Source organism: Hemitrygon akajei, chromosome 11 (assembly GCF_048418815.1).
Source record: "Hemitrygon akajei chromosome 11, sHemAka1.3, whole genome shotgun sequence".
Classification (NCBI taxonomy): domain Eukaryota; kingdom Metazoa; phylum Chordata; class Chondrichthyes; order Myliobatiformes; family Dasyatidae; genus Hemitrygon; species Hemitrygon akajei.
Window position 1 is genome coordinate 6,545,714 of NC_133134.1, and position 27,121 is coordinate 6,572,834.

At 42.1% G+C, this 27,121-nt stretch overlaps 1 protein-coding gene across 2 annotated transcripts in view; it reads left to right on the forward strand.

Annotated features, from left to right (window-relative positions):
- Window positions 1-27,121, forward strand: part of LOC140735282 (cytohesin-3) — a 116,200-nt gene that overhangs the window by 24,631 nt on the left and 64,448 nt on the right. The window contains exon 1 of one of the 2 annotated variants that reach the window (XM_073060156.1): window positions 5,571-5,726. The exons of the other annotated variant lie outside the window; for it this stretch is intronic. The gene's annotated coding sequence lies outside the window, so the exon portion shown is untranslated. Of the gene's footprint in view, window positions 1-5,570; window positions 5,727-27,121 lie in introns of those variants that run through there. 2 annotated transcript variants of the gene reach the window in all.

Consider the following 27,121-nt stretch of genomic DNA (forward strand, 5'->3'; position numbering starts at 1 on the left):
GAAAGAGGGAAGGATAAGGGGCACCAGAGGGAGGTGATGGGCTAGCAAGGAGAAGGGAGCCAAATTGGATATGGAAAAAGAATTTGATAAATTGCCAAGATGCCTTCTGCTTTCAGTGCTGGGGGGAATCTAAATCCAAATAGAAATCCACACATTCTTGGGAATGGTTGTAACCCACTCCAGCCTGATGCATATTTTTGTGGTCTGACTTTTCTCAGTGATCTTTCTGTTTTCCCACATTGGCTTAGTTCTGTTTGTGCCTCTCCTGTGCTGTGATTTGCAACAATTCGTTGTTAGTGAGCTTTTTGTATTTAAATGCCTCAGCCACAGTGTGTAATCAAAACAGTCCTGTCTGTGTGTGTGAATTGGTGGGAAAGGGGCTTGTTTTGATGTTGTTATGCACATTACACTTTCTGTCAACCTGTCAATCTTCAGGCCATGTCACTCAGGGACTTGTGCTAATACTATTTTGTGACTGTGCTGGATCATAACTATGTGGGCCATGTGTGACTGTATGTACTGCAATTTACGCCTTGGACCCAGAGGATTATTTTTTCTCTTTTGATTGATGATGCTTTTCCACAGCAACGTTTCATGTAGATGTGCTCAATGGTTGGGGGGGTTTTACCCATGACGTACAGGTGAAATCCACTACCTTTTGTAGGATTTTCCGCTCAAAGGCATTGGTGTTCGCATACCAGGCCATAATGTAGCCAGTCAACACATTTTTTACCACACATCCATAGAAGTTTGCCAGGATTTTCAATGACATGCTGAACGTCTACAGACTCCTGAAGAAGTAGAGGCATTTTCATGCTTTCTTGGCAATTACATTTATATGATTGGTCCAGGACAGGTCCTCTGAGAGAGTGACACACAGGAACTTAAAATTATTGACCCTCTCCACCTCTGATCGTGTGATGATTATGATGCACCATCAATAACTCTCGGAGACGTAAGTCAAGGTAGGCTTTTATTGGCTGGAAGAAAGCACCGTCAGCAGCAAGTGACCACCACACAACATCCTGGAGACTGAGGGAGGAGCAGTGCCTCCAATCGCCTTTATACAGGGGTCTGTGGGAGGAGTCACAGGAGTAGTCAGCGGGGGGGGGGGGGGGGGGGGCGTGTCCAGACAGGTATATGTAGTTCACCACAGATTACTAGCTCATGGACCTGTGGTTTCACTCTCCTGAAGTCTACAATCAGTTCCTTGGTCTTATTGACATTGAGTGAGAGATTGTTGTTATTATACCACTCAGCCAAGTTTTCAATTTTCCTCCTGTATACTGATTCATCAGTACATTTGATGCAGCCCACAACAATGGTGTCACCAGGAAACTTATAATGGTGTTGGAGCTATACTTTCACACAGCCATAGGTATAAAGTGAATAGAACAGGGGGCTAAATACACATCACTATGGTGCTCCTGTGCCGATGGAGTTTGTGGAGGAAGTGCTTTTGCCAATCTGAACTGACGGGTCTACAGGTGAGGAAATCCATGATCCAATTGAACAAGGGGGCAATTGCTTGCAGTGTGGATACACAATATTGGAGATAGGCCCCAGCTTTCATTCCAAATCCGTATCACGATTTAAGTTAGTAGAGCAATTGATGAATAGTAGGATCACTTGAGATTAGTAGAGCTTCCAGTCCATGCTCTCTTCTCGCTGCTGCCATCAGGAAGAAGGTACAGGAGTCTCAAGTCCCACACCACCAGATTCAGTTACCCCTCAAAACCCCTCAACAATCAGACTTTTTAAACAGGGGGATAACTTCACTCACTCCAACACTGAAATGGGTCCTGCAATCTATGGACTCACTTTCAGGGACTCTTCATATCGTGTTCTCAATATGTATTGCTTAAGTGTTCATTTATTTTTTCTCTTTTTGTACTTGCACAGTTGTTATCTGTTACACATTGGCTTTTCGTCTGTTTCTGTCGAGTACATTTTTTCACTGATTCTATAATGTTTCTTTGTAGTTACTGTGAATGCCTGTAGAAAATGAATCTCAGGTTTGCATATGGTGTAAGTCATATAGCACAATGCTTTACAGTACCAATGACCTGGGTTCAATTCCCACTGCAGTCTGTAAGGAGTATTGTAGCGGTGTGCTACACGCAGCGCTGAAATAACGACACGTAGTTGGTGAGCTGCAGTTGCAAAAGAAGTTTATTCAAACTTCATGGCCTTGCTTTAAAGCCTTCCTGTTCCCGCCCTCCCCAGGCGGGAATGCTGTAAGGGGCGCATATTCACAGTCCCGTCCCGCGCGCGGGCTTTTCCCCTTACTGGTGAAGCAGGCTTGGCACCCTTTTTGGGACCGGCCTCAATGCCGGCGCGCGCCACTTTGTGAGCCGGTTCGAGTGCGCTGGGAAGTGGGTCACCACAATATGTTCATTCTTCCCACAGTCCAAAGCTGTACTGGTTGGTAGGTTAATTGGTCATTATAAATTTTCCCTTGATTAGGCTAGGGTTAAAAGTTTCCTGGAAAGCGTGGATCGAAGGGTCTATTTCATGCTGTATCTCAATAAATAAATTGGGGGATGGGGGAAATGATTTTTATACTCATTGCCCTGCCTACGAAGGCCATCTTGCCAAAAGCCAAATTCATTATCCTGTCTCCTTGTGTCTCCACTACTGTTGAACCATGTAGTCGTACTTCAAGGGCCCTCTTTTCTACAACACTCCCCAGGGCCCTGCCTTTCATTGTGAAAATCTTTGCATTTGACATTTCTTGTTTTTCAGATTTCAGATCTTGCATTTGCATTGTTATCAGAGTTATTTCAGAATTTCATTGAGAAACAGAGTTAACATTTCTGTTCGAGAGGAAAGAGGTTTAAATGGAACAGACAACTGATCCTCATCACATTCAGATACTGTTGAAGGGTCTCGGCCTGAAACATCGACTGTAATTTTTTCCATAGATGCTGCCTGGTCTGCTGAGTTCCTCCAGAATTTGGTGTGTGTTGCTTGGATTTCCAGCATCTGCAGATTTTCTCTTGTTTGAGATCACATTTTAAAAGGTGTCGAGAAGACCATTTTAGAATTATAATTTCTGTAGCTGTAGACCAAACACTAGAAGGAACTCAGCAGGTCAGGCAGCACCTATGGAGAGGAATAAACAGTTGATATTTCAGGCCTGGTGAAGGGTTTTGGCGCAAAACATCAACTGTTTATTCCTCTCCATTCATGCTGCCTGATCAGCTAAATTCCTCCAGCATTTTTTGTGTGTTACTCTGACTTTTCAGCATTTGCAGAATCTCTTGTGTTTATCAGGAGATTATCAAGGGATTGGTCTCAATAGTTTTTTTTTAATTTTAGAGGGGCTTCAGAGCTGATGGAGGGTTTTGGCCAGAAATATCGACTGTTTATTCCTCTCCATAGATGTTGCCTGACCTATTAATTCTTCCAGCAATCTTTTGTGTACTCACTGGATTTCCAGAATCTGCAGAGACTTTACCAAGAATTAGAAAGTGGTCTCAATAGCTCTTTTTGGAAGGGATGTGGCATGGGGGTTGGGTGACCATGTAGACACATGTTAGACAAATGGCCTTCTCCTGCATTGAAATAATTGAGTTAGTGTAATTTTGTTTAGAGGAAGTTAAACCATGATAGCACAGGAATAATTGTAATATTTCACTTGCTTGCACTGAAATTCCAAGGCACAGCACAAATTTTAACTTGACCTCCCCATTTTCCTTTTCCCATCTCTGGGTTTCATCCTTCAGTTTCCACTTCAGCAACAAAGAATTTTGAGAATTTATTTTTGCATACGCTGGCTCCTTCAACAGATGTGTCAGGAAGTGCTCCTGGGTGAGGAAGGCCCACAGTTTCCTGCTCAGTGTTGCAGGTTAGACTCACCGCAGGGAATAAACTGCTCTCTCAATACCACAAAGCTATAGCGAGTAAACAATGTCCAACAGTGCTGACAGTTCTCATGGTGCTTCATGGCCTGAAGACCAATTTGGGGATTCTGAAACCACAGCTGTGCAAGTTCCACATTAATGTGGTTTGTCTCTTCTCTCTTCCCTCTTGTGTCCTTATATTATCTTGAGCTCAAGCTTCATTTCAGCTTTCCCAGTCCTTCTACAGTTGCTTCCCTTGCCTTGGCCCTCTCCGTGCACTCTCTATGGGTGTGGTAAAAGGAGAAGCTAGAGAGCGCAATGATCAGTAAATCACTCTGCATTGTTATAATGGTTATCATTTTTGTTTTCCTGCCTGTATTATCAAACACGTTTGCATAAGGAAACTTCCAAAGGCCATGCTAAGTTTAGTAGGGTTAGTTAAGGAATTGTGTTGGACTCTCAGATGGTGTTATCCTTCCGTGTGTTTTTTTTAAATTAAAAAGAAGGCTAGACTGAATAAGTTTGTTACATGCTAAGTGGGACAGTTTGGGACATGGACTATGAACCTTAAAATTGGAATCAGGGCTGATGAGGTAGCACTTTCCACACATGGTGATATCTGGAAGTTTCTCCCTACTTCGTTTAGAGATTGCAGTTCATTGAAAAGCCTGGAAAACTAATATTATGTAAATGAGTGATTAAATCTTCTAATCTGCTTTATGAAAATGACTGTACTTAAGGAAAATTACCTTATTGGGAATAATCTGAAAGGTACTATAATAAAGTTTCTCTTTAAATGCATTTGGCATCATACGTGGAGCCTGAACAAAACTGGTAAATTATAATTTGGTTTATTATTGTCACGTGTACCAACATATAATTAAAAACTTGTCTTCTAGCTGTTCACACAGATCAATTCATTACAACAGTGCATTTTGTTACCCTTCACTGCACTTAACTTGACTTGCTCTCTCTCCCTCGCTCTTTCTCTCCCTCATACTCTCTTCCTTGCTTTTTCTCTCCCTCATACTCTCTTCCTTGCTTTTTCTCTCTCCTTCACCCACCCACCTGACTTCTCCTATCACCTGTCAGCTTGTACTCCACCTCTCCCCTCATCTTTTTCTGGCTTTATCCCCCTTCCTTTCCATTTGGCCCAAATATTGACTGTTTATTCCCCTCCTTAGAAGTTGCCTGACTTGCTGCGTTCTTCCAGTATTTTGTGTGCGCTGCTCCAGATTTCCAGCATCTGCAGAGTCTGAGGCTGGGATTTCTTGTTTTCTGCCTGACAAAGATGATTAAGGTACTAGCTGGAGACTTTGCAAGGAGAGGAAAAATGCACACATGCTGTCTTCTTGCACCCCCTCCTCTCCGCAGCTTGGAAAGTTGATGCTAGTGAAGCAAAGGAAGAGGTACATGGCCTGCTCTTTGAAAGGACAATTGCATTTTGTCTCGCGCCCTAGCCTTTGTGACCCTGCAAATAAATTCTCAAGTAAATGTGCAGTTGCTTTTTGAAAATTCCTGTGGAATCTACTTTTACATCATAACGGATCCCTCCCCGTGTTTTTGGGGAAAGCTTCCTGTGTTCTGTTGTTTGTGAGGCACGTACAACGGTTGTGTTTGCAACAGGCTACAAACAGGAAATGGGCCACTGCCTAATCTGGGTGGATAATTTGCATTGGCTCTGGCAAGTATCTGTCAGAAGAGTATGGTGAAATCTTTAGAGAAGAGCGGAGAAGTTCTTGTGGCTCCCTATCCTTTGGTCGACACAGATTATCTACGGAGCTTGTAATGTGATATTTGATCGCTGTGTCTTCCAACATTATAGTTGTAACTACACTTCATGGAGATATAAAGTGCCATGGGACACCTCAGGTGTGAAAGGTGGTGTAAGTTTTTTGAAATTTTATTTAGCGAATAGGTGCCTCTGGCACAACAAGCTCTGCTGTCCAGTACCCCACTTATTTAACCCTAACCTGTTCACAGGCAAATTTATATTGATCAATTAACCTACTAACTGGTATGTCTTTGGACTGTGGGAAGAAACTATTGGAGCACCTGGAAGAAACCCTCACAGTCATAGGGAAAATGTACAAACTCTTTAAAGACGGCGCTGGAATTGATCTCTGAACTCTGAAAAACCTCGAGCATCACACTAACCTCTATGTTACCATATAATCATATAATAAAAAATAATTAAGTAGAAATTAATCAATTACTTTGTTCTTTGATTTGCTTGGTGATAGTTTTTATTATCTGCTTTTGTGCAGTGGCAGTGTGCAGTGTAAAGTCTCTGTCCTGCAGTGCTGCCCTTTACCCTGGAAAGCTTTATTGCCCTTTAGTGTATGTGGATTTCAGCAAGGGAGGGTTATGGTAATTTCTAAAAAATAAGTACATGTTAGGCACAGTGCCGTGGGCCGAAGGGTCTGTAATGTGCTGTAGGTTTTCTACGTACTATTACTGCCTTGCTGGGGTTGAGAAAGAGGAAGGATAATTTCCTTCTGAATGCTGCTTCCTAGTGGTATCCATCATCAGAGATCCCCACTATCTGGGCCATGCCCTCTTCTTGATGCTGTCATTGGGCATGAGGTACAGGAGCCTGGAAGTTCTTCCCCTCTGCCATCCAATTCTCAGACCGACCTGAAAAGAAACACCATCTTCATCTAATTTTATTCCCTTTCTTTCTCTATCTTGCACTAACATTGTTTACTTTGCATGTGTGTAAGTTGTGGTAAATTTGTGTTAAGTTGTACTTGTCCTCGTCTTATAATGTACCATTGCTGCAAAAACAATTATTATGATATTTTGTGTATATACTGTATTGTGCAAAAGTCTAGGTAAATATACACCGAGCCCTGAGACACCAGGCAAGGTCATTTGATTCTAAACAATTGGTTTATTGATCATTATAGAATGTCTCTCTGGTGCATCCTGCTCCGTCCCCTCTCCCTTCCCCTTTTTTCAACCATGATTCCCCTCTCCCTGCCCCCTTCCCACTCTCAGTCCACATAAGGGATCCATATCAGAATCAGATTTATCATCACTCCAGTATGTCTTGAAATTAGTTTTTATTTGTGGTAGCAGTACACAGTGCAATATATAAAATTACTACAGTACTATGCAAAAGTCTTAGCAATAGTAGTATCTGCTGATGAACTTGCTTGGGGGGATTGGAGGAACAGGGTTGTTGTGATGCTGCCTCTTGATGGGGTGGGATAGGATGGGGGTAATTTCTGTCTTGTGGATGTGGGACTACTTGCCACCTGAAGAGGTAGGCTGTTTCTTGCATGATATGTTGCCCATTGGCTCTACCCTGTGATGGTGCACTTTTCAAGTTCAAGTTTTGAGTTTACTGCCATTCAACCATACACATGTATACAGCTAAATGAAACATTGTTCTTCTGGGGTCAAGGTGCAAAATTTGGTACATACAGTCACACACAGCAAATATAGTTACGATTCAACACATACAATCACAAAATAATATTAGCACAAATTCCTGAGTGACAAGGCCTGAAGATTGACAGGTTGGCATAAAGTGTGAGGTGCATGTTTATGATGGACAGTATAATGTTACTGGCATTATAATAAAACAGACACTGTATAAATATGTGAAACTGCAGCAATAAAAGAAGAAAAGTGACGAGTACAAGATGAAAGTGTTTGTGAATTGGGGAGTGGTGAGGGGAAGGTGTGGCAGGGCATTCAGGTCGGGTGTACATGTGTGCTGGATGGTAGCAGGTCTAACAGTCTTGTGCATTTGCTTGTAGTTCTTCCTCTGGCCTTGGACTGTCTAATAAATGACAGACTTAAAACCAAGTCTGGATAGTCTTTTTAGTTGGCTAGGAAGCTTCAATCAAAAACAGCTGTTGATATCAAAGACCCAGGTCCTGTGCAAGTTCAAGGCTGTAAACTATTTCCCATGAACCTTAAGAATTGCTAGATATTGCAGTTTTTCTTGGCTATTCAGATTGGAATCATTTCAGTGCACTCTATGATGTTTTCACTGTGTTCATGGGAAAATTTGAGCCTTTGCTATGTATTTGTATTTTCACCAGCCAGAGGGTGGTGATTTGTTGTGATTTGTTGCTGTGGAGGCTAGGTCATTGGGTGTATTTAAGGCAGAGGTGATAGGTTCTTGATTAGTCAGGGTGTGAAAGGTTATGGAGAGAAGGTAGGACAATGGGGTTGAGAGGGAAAATGAATCAGCCATGATGAAATAGCAGAGCAGACTTGATGGGCTGAAAGAGCAGGATTAGGCCATATTTCCTGCTTTGGCTCTTTCTCCTCTACTTTTATTGATATTCAACTTTGAATCTCTGGTTTACTTTATGCATTTGAACTAATGTAAAATGTTTGCGTGGTGGTGCTGTGGTATTTTTTTTACTTTTTCCCTGCCCTTCCCTCTTCTCATCACCTGCCTATCACCTCCCCATGGTGACCCTCCTTCTCCCCTTTTTCCCATGCTCCACTCTCTTCTATCAGATTCCTTCTTCTCTGGATCTTTCCTTTTTCCGCCCTTCACCTCTCACCTTCTAGCTTTTCCTCCTCCACTCCTTCCACCTTTTTATTCTGGCATCTTCCTCCCTTCCTTTCCGTTCCTGAAGAAGTGTCTTGGCCCAAAACATCAACTGTATGTTCATTTTCATAGATGCCTCCTGATCTGCCGAGCTCCTCCAACATTTTGTGTGTATTGCTCTGGATTTTCATCATCTGCAGAATTTCTTGTGCCTGTGGTGCTTGAGTCACCTTGAATGAGTATGTTAAATGTGAACAATTGAATATCATTAGTTGTTTGGTAACTTGCCAAGAATAATAAACTATTAAGATATATTTTCATCCATCTGGTTTCATTAACAGAGGTATTTGATACTTGGAAATAGATTGCCTGTTCCTTTATCATTAATCTAAATCCTGGGACTTCCTTTCCAGCAGCAGTAAATGGACTGCAGCTTCTCAACACTAAATTCTAGACTATATATTATCACTGACAGATAACATATTCTGGCCTTCTGACAGTATCCAAATTCCAAAGTATGGATTTGAATGTTTGATTAATGAGAGATATGGTAGAATTCATGGTAAAGTTCACAATTTAAGAAGAAAAATTACTTTAGACTATATATGAAATAGACCATAAGATACAGGACCACAATTAAGCTATTTAGCCCATCAAGTTTGCTCCACTGTTCATTCATGGATGATTAATTTTCCCTCACAACTTCCATTTTCTTGCCTTGTCCCTGTAACTTTTGACATTTCATCTCTTAAAGCTGTCCTCGATAGTGTGGAGAGGTGTGCCGGTGATGGAGCTGGCCCTTTGCAGCCTCTTGAGATCCTGTGCTTTGGAGTATTCATACCGGGCTGAGATGCAACCAGTCAAGATGCTCTCCACTGTACATCTCAGAATCAGAATCAGGTTTATTATCACTGGCATATGTTGTGACATTTGTTGTTTTGTGGCTTTACAATACATAATAAAAATATAAATTACAATGAGACATTTATGCAAAAAAATGCAAAAAGAGAACAAAAAATAGCGAGGTAGTGTTCAGGGGTTCATTGTCCGTTCAGAAATCTGATGGGGGGAGGGGGAAGAAGCTGTTACTGAAACGTTGAGTGTGTCTTCGGGTTCCTGTACCTCCTCATTGGTAGAAATGAGAAGAGGGGATGTCTTGATGATGGGGGGTCCTGAGTGAGAGATGCTGCCTTTTTGAGGCATGGCCTTTTGAAGGTGTCCAGGATGCAGTGCCTATGTTGAGGCTGGCTGCATTTGCAACTTTCTACTGTTTTTTTCCCCCCCAGTCTTGTGCAGAGGCCCCTCTATGCCGGACAGTGATGCAACCAGTTAGAATGCTCTCCACGGTACATCTGTAGAAATTTGTGAGAGTCTTTGTTGACATATCATGTTTCCTAAAACTCCTATTGAAACAGAGCCACTATTGTGCCTTCTTTGTAATTGCATCAATATTTTGGGCCCAGGATAGAAATTTGCAAAAATCTTAAAGGAGTCCTCTCACCAGCACCTTCTCAAGTGCAGTCAGGGATGGGCAATAAATATTGGTCTTGCCCATAGCCATACAAAAATTTAAAAAAAAAATCAATCACAAAGAATAAAATATCCTTGCTGACATATACCATGTAACTGCTTTAAGGTGAGAAGTTAGTCCATTCACAGACCACACCTGAAAAAGTATCACATTCCAGATGCCTACTGATTGCATGCTTTTATTTGTAGTGTTGCTGTTCCCCACTTTTCTCTCCTTACACATTGTCTTGCCTTTTTTTTGGGGGGGTATCTTTTCCAAGATATTATTCATCTGTTCAAGAGTCTGATACATGCAGGATACATGTTTTCATGCTTTTGTATCTTCTGCTTGATGGAAAAAGAGAGAATGTCTGGAGGGTGGGGTCTTTGATTATGTTGGCTGCTTTACAGAGGCATTGAGAAGTGTACACAGAGTCCATAGAGGGGAGGCTGGTTCCTGTGATGTGTTGAGCTATGTCCACAACTCTTTGTGGTTTCTTACAGTCACATGCAGAGCAGTTGTCACATGAAGGCATTATGAATTCAGACAGAATGCTTTCTATGGTACGTCGATAAAAGTTGGTAAGAGTCGACAGGGATTTGCTGAATTGTGGGTCAAGCAGATGTGTGCTGCACATTGAGATACGATTTTGGTCAAAGGCAGTCTGGCATGTTAAGTTTTTTCCTTGGGCCTGGATCAGTTTGGATTGTCAAATCATGTCTTGTGCAACAGACCGCAAAAACCAATAACATACTTTCTGATGTGTTATCAAGCAGGGAAATGTGGCAGCTAATTAGTGAGGAGCAGAATCCCACACAGTGCAATTTGATAATGATCAGTTATTGGTTAAAGGATGAATTTTGGCTGAAGGTATTAGAAAACCTCCCCTACTCCTTTTTGAGAAGGTTTAGAGATCTTTTATGAGTGAGTAACAGACCATAGTTTGAGATTAACATGCACAAAATACTGGAGGCGTCAGGTAACATCTATGGAGAGGGATGAACTGTTAACTGCATCCAGCATCTGCAGAATCTTTTGTGTTTATAGTTTGAGATTACATTTTTTTTCAAAAAAAGCTATGACCACTGCAAATTTACAGAGCAGTTGTGCTTGATATGTTCGAAGTTCGAAGTAAATTTAATATCAAGGTATGTATATGTCACCATATACGATCAAGATTCATTTTCTTGTGGGCATTCACAGGAGATACAAAGAAACACAGTAGGATCAATGAAAAACTACAAAGACAAATAACCAATGTGCAGAAGAAGACAAACTGTACAATTACAAAAAAAAGTTAATAAATATTGAGAATATGAGCTTTAGAGTACCTGAAGTGAGCCCACAGGTTTTGTTCAGTGATCATTGTAGTGTTGTGTGAGTGAAGTTATCCACACTGATTCTGGAGCCTGTTGATAGTAGTGTAATAGCCGTCCCTGAAACTGGTGATGTGGGACCTAAGACTCTTTTACCTCCTGTCCGATGGCAGCAGTGAGAAGGAAGCAAGAAGTTCATTGTGGTTGTGTCTGTGTGAGAGAAGAGTGGGTTGCATGTGTATGCATGCACAAGGAAGGGGGTGGGTTCAACTAAGCATGAATGTGAGGGAGTAAGTGTGGGATACAATAAAAAACCAATGTTCATTTCCATTGCACCGAGCCAAAAAGAGTGGAGTTTAAATGATTGTAGGTCAAACTTTGGAATGAGTGGGGAGTATGATCTTGGGCCAAGATGAATATTTGCATATTTCCTGTTTATTCACAGCATCCTTCTACTCAGTCAGTTCAGCCAAATTATTTAAAAGTAATGGAATGTCTGACTTGAGGATGGGTCAATTTAACGGACATTGGTTCACTGCAGCTGCCTCAATGGTGTTGTTAAAAGAAATTCCAACTTATGAAGGAATGAATTCAGTGTGTTTTATTTTAAACACCTAAAGTTGCCTTTTTTCTGTCTTCCAATATCTTAACTGTTTTATTTGGTTGTATATATGCATGCAACTTAACTTATCTGCCTAAATATCTTGAAATAAAAGCAACTTCTTTTTAAGTTGGAATCTGGGGTAGGGGATAGCACGGTAGCTTGATGGTTAGCACAACACTATACGATCCAGGTTCAATTCCTGCCACTATCTGTGAGGAGTTTGTACGTTCTCCCTGTGATCACGTGGGTTCCTTCTAGGGCTCTGGGCTCTGGTTTCCTTCCAAACATTACATTAGGCTTAGGATTAGTAAGTCGTTGCCATGCTATGTTGGAGCCAGAAGCAGGGTGACATTTGCGGGCTTCCCCAGCACATTCTTGGACTGTTAGTCATTGACCCAAACGATGCATTTCACTGTATGTTTTGATGTATATGTGACAAATAAAGTTTATCTTCTGTGTCTGTCTTTAAGATCAGCTTTAGCCCTAGACCACTGAGATTTCTGACCACAAGAATATCCTGAATATTTACTTTTGACAATTTGCCCCATTGTCTGCAACCATGGCTTTGGTTTTGCCAAACTCCCTAAATCTCCTTTATGTCTATCCTCTGAGACACTCCTTAAAACATCACTCTGACCAAAGTGTTAGTCATTGGTCCTAATGTCTCGCTGATTGGTTCACTGTCAAATTTTGTCTGATGCCTCTTCTGTGACTAAATGTGATTTTCCTCTCAGTTGATATGGATGAAACTGCTGATATAGCTAGGCTAATGAATCAAATCTTTGCCAACATTCGTCTTTTTCAAGCAAGGAAAGTAAGTAAAAAAGATGGTGGGAGTACAAGTAAGTTTGCTGGAGAACATAATCAAGGAACTCAGTGATGCAACTCGGGGCATCAGGGTTTGGAATTTAATCCTGGCGTCCTCTATAAGGAGTTTGCACGTACTCCCCGTGGGATGCGCGAGTTTTCTCCGGGTACTTCAGTTGCCTCCCACAGTCCAGTGATGTACCAGGTAATAGGTTAATTGATCATCATCAAATGCTGTGGGCCACGACTGTTCTTTGCATAATTGTCTACAGGGTCTAAATAGGTGCTATTCCTTGCCTAGACTTGAAGGCTAGTGAAGGAAAGGAGAGCTTTACACCTCTAGTAGAGACATATCTCCACTTATATAGAGACTTATCTTTTCATTATTTCATCATTGTAAGTTGTCTAATGATTAGGTGAGGGTTAAATTGGGGTTTGCTAGGTGGTGCAGTTCAAAGGGCCTGGGGTTTACCAGGATGCCTGGTTTGGAGAACAAGTCATATGAAGCAAGGTTAGCAGAGCTGGGACTTTTCTCTTTGGAGCATAGAAGAATGAGAGGGGACTTGATAGAGGTCTACAAGATTATGAGAGGCATAGATAGGGTGGATAGTCAGTACCTGTTTCCCAGGGCACCAGTAGCAAACACCAGAGGGCATATGTACAAAATTAAGGGAGGGAAGTTTAGGGGAGACATCAGGGGTAAGTTTTTTGCACAGAGGGTTGTGAGTGCCTGGAATGACTTGCCAGGGATGATGGAGGAGGCTAAAACATTTAGGGGTATTTAAGAGCCTCTTGGACAGGCACATGGATGAAAGAAAAATGGAGGGTTATGGGGTAGTGTGGGTTTAGTACTTTTAAAAAAAGAATTATATGGGCCAGCACAACATGGAGGGCTGAAGGGCCTGTACTGTGCTGTAGTGTTTTATGGTTCTATGGTAAAAGCCTATTCCCAGCTGTTTCTGGCACTTCTGAGCCTGAATGCTTGAAATCACAGTGAGCAAAACAGTTCCAAATTGTCTTACTGTTTATTGCTTGCTTACTATCAGTGACAAAAATCACTGCTTTTTGAATATAAACACACTCAACTGATGCTATTTAAATACCGTTCATTCTAAGCACAGTGTGTGTCTAACGGCCACACAATTGCACATTATGACGCTAGTTAGAAACTGTTTGGCAATGGTCTTCTGTCCCAATTAAGCAGCACAGTGTCTCAAATAAATGAAGGGAATCACGGCAATTTTTTGATTAGTTTTTCTTCTTTAAGAGTTGTCCCAAATAAGCAGCTGCCCCAATTAACTGGAATCCACTATATTTTGTTGGATATAGAGCGTTCTGAGACATCTTCTGAGTGCTTCAGATATGAAAATTTTAAATTGTTCTAGAGCAAAAGACTGAATAATACAACATTTCAATTGAGGCCACTAACATGACACATTTTGGTTTAATTGGAAAAGCAAATTTCATTGTGGCTCACCCCAAAGAGAGTGAAAGTATGCAAATTCAAAATTACTTCCAATTTTTTCATAAAGCAGCCTTAACCTGATTCCCCTTTTTGAATTTTGTTTTGTTTCCATTTAGTTATAAAAACTACATTCAAAGCCTTCTATGTTGTCCGGCTCACAGACATTCAGTGACTGAGAGCCACAGTGGTGTGGACGCAATGGGTCAAATGGCTTCCTAAACTTTTCTGAATTTCCTCCCCATTTCTCGTTTATTATACCTGAACTATTTTCATAAGCATTTTATTAATTAAAGCTTATTTGAACAAAAATAACCCAGAGTTTTCAGGGTTGTTTAGAAATGTTCTAAAGCCACTATGGAAAATAGAACAGTACAGGCCCTTCGTCCCATGATGTTGCGCTGAACATTTAACATACTGTAAGATCAATCCAACCGTTCCCTTCCACATAGCCCTCCATTTTTCTGTAATCTATATACCTATCTAAGAGAATCTAAAATGCCCCCTATGTATCTGCCCCTACCATCACCGCTGGTAACGCATTCCACACACCCACCACTCTCTGTGCGGGAATAAAAACCTACCTCTGACATGCCCCCCCTATACTTTACTCCATTCATCTTAAAATCATGCCCTCTCTTGTTAGCTATTGCTGCCCTGGGAAAAGGTGCAGGCTGTCCACTCTCTATCTATGCCTCTTATCATCTTATACACCTCTATCAAGTCACCTTGCATCCTCCTTCATTCCAAAGAGAAAAGCCCTAGCTCGCTCAACTTCTCCTCATAAAACATGCTCTCTAATCCAGAAAACATCCTGGTAAATCTCCTCTGCACCTCTCTGCTACATTCTTCCTATAATGAAGCACCAGAACTGAACACGTTTCTTAAAGTATGGTCTGACCATATTTTTATCGAACTGCAATATTACCTTGTGGCTTATTTTTCAGAAGGATTTTTCGGCTTGATATCAGCCAGTAATGTGGCCTTACCTGTGCAGAGAAGTATTGCCAGAATGATAGTATCGAGAGATTTCGAATTATAGAAATGTATGGCACAGAAATGGATCCTTTCAGCCCTTTATGTCTATTCCAAATGTTGTGCCTATCTATCCTAATCCCATTTGTCTCGTGTTAGGCCTGCATTTTTCTGTGCTTTTCCTATTGAAGTACATGCTCAAAAGCTTTTTGAATAGTGTAATGGTATCTGCCTCCTCTGGCAGCTCATTCCAGATGCCCACCATCCTTTCTGTGGAGAAAATCTTTTAAATTTCGTCCCTTTCATTTTAAACTTCTGCCTTTTAATTCTCAACTCTCCTTTCCTGGGGAAAAAAATTACCATCTATCCTATCTACGGCCCTCATAAATTTATAAATAAAGTCAAAGTAAGTTTGTTATCGAAGTATATATCCATCATCATATACGACCCTGAGATTTATTTTCTTGACGGCATTTACAGGAAAATAAATGAATATGATGGAATTTGTGGAAAAAATATAAAAAGCAAAGACCGATAAACAACCAATGTGCAAAAGCAGACAACTTGCACAAAAAAAGGCGAATAAATAAATAGTTAGTTAGTACAGGAAACATGATTTGCCGAGTCCTTGGAAGTGAGTGTGTAGGTTGTGGAATCAGTTCATAGTTGAGGTGAGTGAAGTTATCCATGCTGGTTCAGGAGCCTGATGGTTGCAGGGTAATAACTGTACCTGAACCTGGTGGTGTGCGACCTCCTGCCAGATGGTAGTAGTGAGAAGAGAGCATGGCCTGGATGGTGGTAACCTCTGTAAGATTGCCCCTCAGCCTCTAGTATTCCAGCCAATCACTTGTTATAACCACATCCTAAAAAAATGACCATCTATCCTATCTATTGCCCTCATTTTATAAATAAAGTCAAAGTAAATTTATTATCAAAGTATGTGTCTGTCACTGTATGCAACCCTACAGTAAGACATGTTTTTCTCTTACTGTACCTTGTATAGTAAATGGCGGTTGTGTGCTCTTCATGTCGGATGTTGGAATCCTGGGAGACCCAGAGTCTCCCAGGGAACTACATCTGCGTGAAGTGCATCCGGCTGCAGCTCTTTGAAGACTGTATTAGAGATCTGGAGCAGCAGCTGGATAGCCTTCGGCTTGTACAGGTGAGTGAGGACATGATTGATCAGAGTTACAGGGAAGTAATCACCCCAAAGTTGCAGGAGGCGAGTAGCTGGGTGACCGTCAGGAGGATTGGAAATGTAAATAGGCAGTTAGTACAGAGCACACCTGTGGCCATTCCCCTCAAAAATAAGTATTCCACTTTGGATACTTTTGTGGGGGATGACCTCCGGGGAATGCCATGGCAACTGGGTTATAGGTACTGAGCATGGGTCTGTGCTACAGAAGGGAAAGAGAGAGAAGAAGGGAGCGGTGGTGATAGGGGACTCAGTAGTGAGGGGAACAGACAGGAGATTCCTTGGATGTGAATGGGACACATGTATGTTGCCTCCCAGGTGCCAGGGTCAGGGACGTCTCAGATTGCGTCCACAGCATTTTGGAGAAGGAGTGAGAGCAGCTTGATATCATGGTACATATTGGTACCAATGACATAGGAAGGAAAGCAAAGAGGTCCTGAAAAGACATCTTAGAGAGCTTACTAGAAGGCTGAGAAGCAGGATCTCCTGGATTGTGATTTCTGGATTGCTGCCTGTGCCATGTGCCAGTGAGGGCAGAAACAGGATTATTTAGCAGATAAATGCGTGGCTGAGAAGCTGGTTCAGGGGGCAGAGCTTCAGGTTCTTGGATCACTGGGATCTCTTCTGGGGGAGGTATGACCTATTCAAAAGTGACGAGTTGCACCTGAACCCGAGGAGGACCAATATTCTCACGGGCAGGTTTGTTAGAGCTGTTGGGGAGGGTTTAAACTAATTTGGCAGGGGGGTGGACTGGAGTGATGGGACTCAGGACGGATGGTTTAAAAAAAAGTAAAGCTAGCGTGCAGTCAGACTGTCAGGAAGAGCAGATAGGTGATAGGACATACACAGGCTCAGTATCAGTACATTAGGGATGCAAAATCAAAGAAGGTAGCAAATATGGGACTCAAGGTGTTGTATCTCAATGTGTGGAATATAAGAAATAAGGTGGATGATCTTGTTGCACTATTACATATTGCCAGATATGATGTTGTGGCCATCACTGAATCGCGGCTGAAGGATGGGGTTGTAATTGGGAGCTGAATGTCAAAGGTTACACGTTGTATTGGAGGGATAGGAAGGTAGGCAGCGGGGGAAACGTGGCTCTACTGGTAAAGGTTGGCATAAAATCAGTAGAAAGATGTGACATAGAATCAGAAGATGTTGAATCCTTGTGGGTTGAGTTAAGAAAGTGCAAGGGTAAAAGGACCCTGATGGCACAGGCCTCCTACAGTGGCTGATAGGTGGGCCACAAGTTACAACAGGGAATAGAAAAGGCGAGTCAAAAGGGCAATGTTATGATAGTCATGGGAGATTTTAACATGCAGGTCGATGGGGAAAACCAGGTTGGTAATGGACCTCAAGAGAGTGAGTTGTTGAATGCCTAAGAGATGGCTTTTTAGAGCAGTGTGTCATTGAGCTTACCAGGGGATCAGCTACACTGGATTGGATGTTATGTAAAGAACTGGAGGTGATTAGGGAGCTTAAGATAAAACCCTTGGGAATCAGTGATCACAGTATGATTGAATTCAACTTGAAATTTGATAGGGAGAAAGTAAAGTCTGATGTAGCAGTATTTCAGTGGAGTAAGGGAAATTACAGTGGTATGAGAGAGGAGTTGGCCAAAGTAAATTGGAAGGAGATGCTGGCAGGGATGACAGCAGAGCAGCAATGGTGTGCCTTTCTGGGAAAAATGAATAAGGTGCAGGACATGTGTATTCCAAAAAGGAAGAAATACTCAAATGGCAAAATAGTACAACCCGTGGCTACCAAGGGAAGTCAAAGCTAATGTAAAAACAAAAGTGAGGGCATACAACAAAGCAAAACTCAGTGGGAACATAGAGGATTGGGAAGTTTTAAAAATCCTACAGAGAGCAACTAAAGTAATTATTAGAAGGGAAAAGATGAAATATGAAAGCAAGCTAGCAAATAATATCAAAGTGGATAGTAAAAGCTTTATCAAGTATGTAAAAAATAAAAGAGATGAGAGGGAATATAGGACCACTACAAAATGAGTCCGGAGAAATAATAACGGGGACAAGGAGATGGCAGATGAGCTAAATGAGTATTTTGCATCAGTCTTCACTGTGGAGGACACTAGCAGTTTGCCAGATGTTGTAGTATGTGAAGGATGAGAAGTGGGTGCAGTTACAATTACAAGGGAGAAGGTGCTCAAAAAGCTTAAAGACCTAAAAGTACATAAGACACCCAGACCAGAAGAACTGCACCCTAGGGTCCTGAAAGAGATGGCATTAGAGATTGTGGCGGCATTAGCAGTGATCTTTCAAAAATCATTGGACTCTGGCATGGTACTAGTGGCTGGCTGGTGGCGTAGTGGCATCAGCGCCGGATTTTGGAGCAAAGGCTCCCGAGTTTGGATCCAGCCGGCTCCCTTGCAAGCTTTCCATTTGTGCTGGGTTGAGCATCGAGTTAGTAACAGCCTCGTAAATACAAGAAAGCCTGCAAAACAAAACGCTGTCACAACAGTGTCCTGATGACTCCACTCGGAGTTAAGGGCTTTCTTCTTCTTCATGGTGCTAGAGGACTGGAACATTGCAAATGTCACTCAAAGGTCATTGGCTGTATTTAAGGCAGAGATTGATAAGTTCTTGATTGGACATGGCATCAAAGATTATGTGGAGAAGGCCGGGAAATGGGGTACAGGAGGAGTAAAAAAGGATCAGCATGATTGAATGCATAGTGTAGACTCGATGGGCCAAATGGTCTAATTCTACTCCTTTGTCTTATGATCTTATGGTCTTATCCCCTCATTCACGGCAACATCCTATTCACTCTCTTTTGCACTGTCCTCCCACCCCATTTGGTGCGATTCAAACCAATGCTTTGTACAACTGCAGCATGATGCTTTAACTCCTTCTTCTCTCATCTAACAGATTCAGATTAATTTATTTACAACATGTACCTTGAAACATAAAGTGAAAAGTGTCATTTGCATTAACAACCGGCACACCCGAAGATGTGCTGGGGACAGCTCACAAGTGCTGCCACTCTTTCCTTGACCAACATAGTATGCCCACGTGCTTGGCAGAACATAAAGCATACCGAGTGACAAAGCAACAACAACAGAACAAACCCTGTTCCTCCCTCCCTCTCACCCACACACATATCCAGTCCTCTAACCCCAGGACATGTCGTCTTTGACCTCCAGCCTCCAGCAGACTCGTGGATTTGCAAATGTAACGTCTTTGACTTCCCCAGTGGACTCGCAGAGCCAGGCTCCGGCTGATGTTGTAGAAAGACATTGTGAAACAAAATAAATTTTTGTATACTGTATTGCCTATTCTCCTGATATTGGTGGTGAGATTGACCAAGGATTCGTTGTAGTTTAATACATTTATTTTTCCATTTGCTGCAGTTTTGTCCCTCAGTTTGCTTGGAGTCATTTTTAAAATATTCCTCAGGTAAAAGATCTTGTTAAACAGTTGGTGGAAGCTTATTTAAGGGAGTGTTGTTCTGTAGTCAATGGCAATATGTTGAATAGACCATGGACGATTTTACATAGAACACCTAACATGGCAACACAGTACAGGCCCTTTGGCCCACAATGTTGTGCCGACGTTTAGACCTAATTTAAGTTCACCCTCAGTCCACAGACCCCTTGCTTAATGGTATTGGTCTGTGGCATAAAAAAAGGTTGGGAACCCCAGATCTAACCCTTCTCTCCTGCATAGCCCTCCATTTTTCTTTCATCCGTGTGTCTATCTAAGAGTCTCTTAAATTTTCTTAATGTACCTGTCTCTACCACCATTCCTGGTAGCATGTTCCACGTAGCCACCACTCTCTGTGTAAAAGAAAATTACCTCTATACCCCTGCAAACACCTTAAAGTTATGTCCTCCTCATATTAGTTATTTCCTCCCTGGGGAAAAAGGTCTGTAGCTGTCCTCTCTACCAATGCCTCTCCATCATGTTTTACACCTCTATCAAGTCACCTCTCATCCTCCTCTCCAGAGGGAAAAGCCCTAACTCGCTCAACCTATCCTCATAAGACATGCTCTCCAACTCAGACATTTTAATGAGGCATTACCAAACTGCTGTATTCCTTTGATCAACATATACACCTGATATCCGGAAGTATTGCATGGTACTACGGAGGAGAATGCTTTGTTTGTATCTGATGGAATTGGGCATTTTAGAGGTTAAGATGAGTTAAGAAACAGAGAGTTGTAAACTTAGTCAGCTCCATCATGAGCACCGGCCTCAGTAGTATCCAGAACATCTTCAAGAAGCGATGTGTCAGAAAGGCAACGTCCATCATTAAGGATTCCCATCACCCAGGTCATGCCTTGTTCTCATTGCTATCTTCAAGAAGGAGGTACGGAAGCCTGAAGGCACGTACTCAGCCATTCGGAAAAGCTTCTTCCTCTCTGCCATTTAATTTCTGAATGGACATTGAACCCATGAACCCTCACTATTTTTAAAATTGCTGATTTTGATTTTTTGTATACTGTATGTGTGAGTGTGTGTGTGTGTATGTGTATATATAAAATTAAATATACTTACTGTAATTCATAGTTTGTTTTCTCTATTATTATGTATTGTTGTTAATGTTCCCACTACAGAGTGCGAGTGTGCACGCACGCGCATCTTTTGCTACTAGCACACAGAAGAATTTAAACTGTGCATAAAAGTTTGTCACCCGCTACCTCACTGGCATGTTGAGTATATTTCATAATCATACACAATCAGATTTCCTTTTCCAGTTTCTGATGTGGATGTTGTTGACAGCATGGAGTTTGCGATGATTTGTCTACAGATTTTAGAACTAGCTTAGTTATTCTGTTTTTACTGAAGAGATTATTCAGTGCACATATGTTGTTGTCACCAGTCAAAAAATTGCACATCACAGGATTTTTACACATACTGGTCACTACAAATTAGAGGGAACATTGATTGCATTGTACTGCTGCCACAAAGTCAACAAATTTCACGACCAATGCCAGTGATATTAAACTTGATTGTAATTCTATTAAGGAACTAGATAACTTCACACACTCCAACACTGAACTGATTCCAGAATCAAAATCAGATTTAGTTTTAATATCACTGGCATATACTGTGAAATATGTTGTCTTTGTGGCAGTACAATGAAATACATAATAATAGAAAAAAAATGAGTTGAAGTCAGTATGTTTGTGTGTTTTCCTGAATTGTTGAATGTGTGCCTTCAGGCTCCTGTACCTTCTTGCCTGATGGCAGCAATGAGAACAAGGCATGACCTAGGTGATGGGGTCCTTAATGACAGTCTTTTTGAGGCATTGTTCCATCAAGATGACCTGGATACTACAGAGGAGAGTGCCCATGATGGAGATGACTAATTTTACAACTCTCTGCAGTTAGACCACACCGCCAGACCACCTCTCCACAATCCAGATGGTGAGGCAACCAGTTAGAATGCTCCACGGTACATCTGTAGAAATTTGTGAGAGTCTTTGGTGGCATACCAAATTTCCTCAAACTCCAAATGAAATATAGCCGCTGACATGCCTTCTTTGTAATTGCATCAATATGTTGGGCCCAGGATAGATCCTCAATGATATTGACATTACAACATATGGGCTCACTTTCAAGGCTCTACAATTCATGTTCTCGTTATTATTTGTTATTATTTTGTTTTAGTTTTCCTATTTCCACAATTTGTTGTCTTTTATATATTGGTTATGTGTCCCTCTTTGTGAGAAGTTTTTCTTGATTTTCTTGTGTTTATTTTTATCTACTGTGAATGCCTGTAAGAAAGTGAATCTCAGGGTAGGATATAGAAGTATAGAAAACCTACAGCACAATACAGGCCCTTCAGCCCACAATGCTGTGCCGAGCATCTACGTACTTTAGAAATTATCTAGGGTTACCCATAGCCCTCTATTTTTCTAAGCTCCATGTACCTATTCAAGAGTCTCTTAAAAGACCCTATCGTATCCGCCTCCACTACCATCGCCAGCAGCCCATTCCATGCACTCACCACTCTCTGCATAAAAAAAACAACTTACCCCTGACATCTCCTCTGTACCTACTTCCAAGCACCTTAAAACTGTGCCCCCTTGTGTTAGCCATTTCAGCCCTGGGGGAAAAAGCCTCTGACTATCCCCATGATCAATGCCCCTCATCATCTTATACATCTCTATCAGGTCACCTCTCATCCTCCGTCGCTCCAAGGAGAAAAAGCCCAAGTTCACTCAACCTATTCTCATAGGGCATGCTCCCCAATCCAGGCAACATCCTTGTAAATCTCCTCTGCACCCTTTCTATAGTTTCAACATCCTTCCTGTAGTGAGGTGACCAGAACTGAGCACGGTACTCCAAGTGGGGTCTGACCAGGGCCTTAAATAGCTGTAATGTTATCTCTCGGCTCTTGAACTCAATCCCACAGTTGATAAAGGCCAATATACCATATGTCTTCTTAACCACAGAGTCAACCTGCACAACAGATTTGAGTGTACTACGGACTCGGACCCCAAGATCCCTCTGATCCTCCACACTGCCAAGAGTCTTGCCATTAATACTATATTCTGCCATCATATTTGACCTACCAAAATGAACCACCTCACACTTATTCTGGGTTGAACTCCATCTGCCACTTCTCAGCCCAGTTTTGTATCCTATCAATGTCCCACTGTAACCTCTGACAGCCCTCCACACTATCCACAACAACCCCAACCTTTGTGTCATCAGTAAATTTACTAACCCATCCCTCCACTTCCTCATCTAGGTCATTCATAAAAATCACGAAGAGAAGGGGTCCCAGTACAGATCCCTGAGGCACACCATTTGTCACCAACCTCCATGCAGAATATGGCCCGTCTACAACCACTCTTTGCCTTCTGTGACCAAGCCAATTCTGGATCCACAAAGCAAGGTCCCCTTGGATCCCATGCCTCCTTACTTTCTCAATAAGCCTTGCATGGGGTACCTTATCAAATGCCTTGCTGAAATCCACATACACTACATCTACTGCTCTACCTTCATCAATGTGTTTAGTCACATCCTCAGAAAATTCGATCAGGCTCGTAAGGCACAACCTGCTTTTCACAAAGCCGTGCTGACTACTCCTAATCATATTATGCCTCTCCAAATGCTCATAAATCCTGCCTTTCAGGATCTTCTCCATCAACTTATCAGCCACTGAAGTAAGATTCACTAGTCTATAATTTCCTGGGCTCTCTCTACTTTCCTGTCCCCATTGCTGATGCAAAGATTATTGCCAGGGGTTTAGTAATCTCCTCCCTCACCTCCCACAAAAGCCTGGGGTACATCTCATCTGGTCCCGGTGACTTACCCAACTTGATGCTTTCCAAAAACTTCAGCACATCCTCTTTCTTAATGTCTACATGCTCAAGCTTTTCAGTCTGCTGTAAGTCATCCCTACAATCACCAAGGTCCTTTTCTGTATTGAATACTGAAGCAAAATATTCATTAAGTACCTCTGCTACCTCCTCCAGTTCCATACACACTTTTCCAGTGTGACACTTGATTGGTCCTATTCTCTAATGTCTTATCCTCTTGCTCTTCACATACTTGTAGAATGCCTTGGGATTTTCCTTAATCCTGCTCACCAAGGCCTTCTCATGGCCCCTTCTGGCTCTACTAATTTCATTCTTAAACTCCTTCCTGCTAGCCTTATAATGTTCTAGATCTCTATCAGTACCTACTTTTTTGAACCTAACTGAGTCTTTAGATCAAGTAGGTAAAAACAAAGTTAATGGATTTCAAAGAGAAAACATTCCAAAGCCTGGGTCACAGTTATAGTGACGTATATATACTTTGATAATAAATTTACTTGCAGTGGTCATAGCTTTTTTAAAAAAATGTAATTTAAAACTACAATCATGAAATTCTGAAGATGCTGGATGCAGTTGAGTGTTCATTCCTCTCCATAGGTGCTTCCTGACTTGATTTCCTCCAGCATTTTGTGTGTTTTGATAGCAAACTATGGTGACACATATGTACTTTGATAATAAATTTAATTTGAACTTGGAATTTGTTAAATCTAGGTGCAGGTTTGGGGATAAAATATGGCTGGGTAGTATAGCAGTTAGTGTAACACTTTATACAGCATCAGTGATCACTGATCAGGGTTCAATTTTCACTGCAGTCTGTAAGGAGTTTGTATGTTTTCCCCGTGACCGTGTGGGTTTCCTCTGGCTGCTCTGGTTTCCTCCCACACCCCAAAGATGTGCAGGTTATGGTTAGTAAGTTGTGGGCGTGATATGTTGGCTTCGGAAGTAGGCTAACCCCAGCATAGTCCTCAGTCTGTGTTGGTCGCTGATGCAAATGATGCATTTCAGATGTGATGTGCATGTGAGAAATAAAACTATAATCTTTCAAATGCACTTAATATTTTTAATTGAACCTGGAGTTGGAGAGCTGCTGATGACTGATACAATTGAGATTGCCCTACACGTACATGAGAAAAGGATGTTGTCACCTAGTGTCACTCTACACCTCCCGCAGCAATGATCTTCACCCTAGGTGCATGCTTAAGGCTTCATTTCCTAAAGCAGTTATCAGGGTAACTTGATCACGCTGTGCTGAGTCCCTACTCTACGAATGAATTGTCTAATGACTCCAGTATGCTGGATTACAATGACACCATCTGTCACTGTCATGGAAACTTTCCACCAGTATATGTGTGCATTGTGCCTGTTACTATGGGTTGGGTTTTATGGAGGTGGGGGATAGAATCTGCTTTTAAATTTCATTGTGAGCCCTTGAATTAGCAACAGCAGCTTTCATGTACAATATAGAGAACGTTCAACACAGAAATTAGTCTCAAGGTTGCTGGCAGGAGTGACTTGTATGATAAGCTGGGGGTTGTTGTCAGTCGTCGTCATTCTGTAGAGTATCCCACTATGACCTGTAAAAACAAAATGCAATAAACAGAAAATGTCTAAGGTTGCTTCACTGAGTATTGAGATCAACATTTGACATCAAACTTCTTAATAAACAAAAATCAAGTAAAGGTTTGAAGAGGTAGCTGTGAACAGAGTGATCGGTTGTCTGTTGTATCCAACGATGGTTATAGAAATCTCTGTGGAGAAGTTATTTTAAAGTGGAAAAACTGGGGCAGATCCACTCTGTCTACCTCAGAAATCCAGGTTCATTGGTATGAGTAGCCAAGGGGACTTCCTTGGTTGTAGTGGATGACCATGCACTAGCCTTGTAATGCTCCTCACTGTTCATGAAGCATGGTAGAAATGCCTTCCTGGCCATTGGATCTCACTGTTGATCTCATCCGCCCAGTCCGCTGGAGGTGACTTCGCATGCAAGGACAGGTACTTCCCTTTCATACTCGGGGTATAAGGCCGCTGGCTAACTCACCTGGTTTTGCCTGCCTGTCGAAGTGGTGTACCGGGGTGTGGCTGCTGTCGCATGCAAACAGCTTCTTGGAACCACAGGTGAGAGCTGAGTGTCTGGTGGGATCAAAGGTCTGTTCTCGGCAGCTTACTCACATGAGAAGCCTCTTCACCAGAGGTGTTACCCCTCCCTTGACACCCATAAATAAAATTAACCTGAATCTGAATCAGAAGCTGGAGATGGAAACCTGCTAGAGGTTTCATGAAATAATGAGAGGCAGAGAGAGAGCCGCCTTTTTTCCAAAGCTCTCAATACAGGAGCCCCTCAGGGCTGCGTACTGAGTCCTCTCCTTTACTCCCTGTACACCCATGACTGTATCGTCACCCACAACTCCAATCTGCTAATTAAATTTGCCGATGACACTACATTGATTGGCCTTATCTCAAACAATAACGAGGTGGCCTACAGGGAAGAAGTCATCTCTCTGACACAGTGGTGTCAAGAAAACAACCTCTCCCTCAATGTCGCAAAAACAAAGTTGCTGGTTGTGGATTGCAGGAGGAATGGAGACAGACTAACTCCTATTGCCATCAATAGATTTGGAGTTGAGAGGGTAAACAGCTTCAAGTTCCTCAGCATCCACATCACCGAGAACCTCTCATGGTCTGTACATACCAGCTGTTTGGTGAAAAAGGCACAACAGCGCCCTTTTCACCTCAGATGGTTGAGTAAGTTTGGTATGGGCCCCCAAGTCCAAAGAACTTTCTACAGGGGCACAGTTGAGAACATCCTGACTGGCTGCATCATTGCCTGGTATGGGAACTGTACCTCCCTTAATCGCAGGACTCTGCAGAGAGTGGTGCAGACAGCCCAGCGCATCTGTAGTTGTGAACTTCCCAATATTCAGGACATTTCCAAGGACAAGTGTGTAAAAAGGGCCCGTAGGATCATTGGGAACCTAAACCTTCCTTCCCAACCACAATCTATTCCAGCCAGGAAGTGGTACCGCAGCATAAAAGCCAGGACCTACAGGCTCCGAGACAGCTTCTTCCACAAGGCCATCAGACTGATGAACTCATGCTGATTTGAGTGTATTCTATATTACATTGACTGTTCTATTCATTTTAAATTACTATGATTGCACATTTAGATGGAGACGTAACGTAAAGATTTTTACTCATGTATGTGAAGGATGTAAGAAATAAAGTCAATTCAAATGTCAAATGCTGAGTGAATGAGTTTGTAAGGCCTCCGTTGGTGTGGGTCGACCATGGATGTTGCATCCTAGCTGTCTAGATATGCAAGCCTGGCCAGTACAATATGGAGAGCAAGCTGATGCCCATGTAGCAAGCAGTGTCACGGGAACTGCCAGTCAGCGTTGAACTCAACGTAGGACTACCATAGGGATTCCAGCTCTGGATTCTTCTCTCGGAGGTTTACTCCCGAACCATTCCCCATGAGTGGGTATAACTGCAAGGCAGCAGAAGTTTGAGATCAAGAGTTTTCCTTCTCCTAGATGAGCTGCTGAAAATGGTTGAGAAGCCCCATTTGTCCAAAGTGACTGATTAGAAGGCACCAGTAAT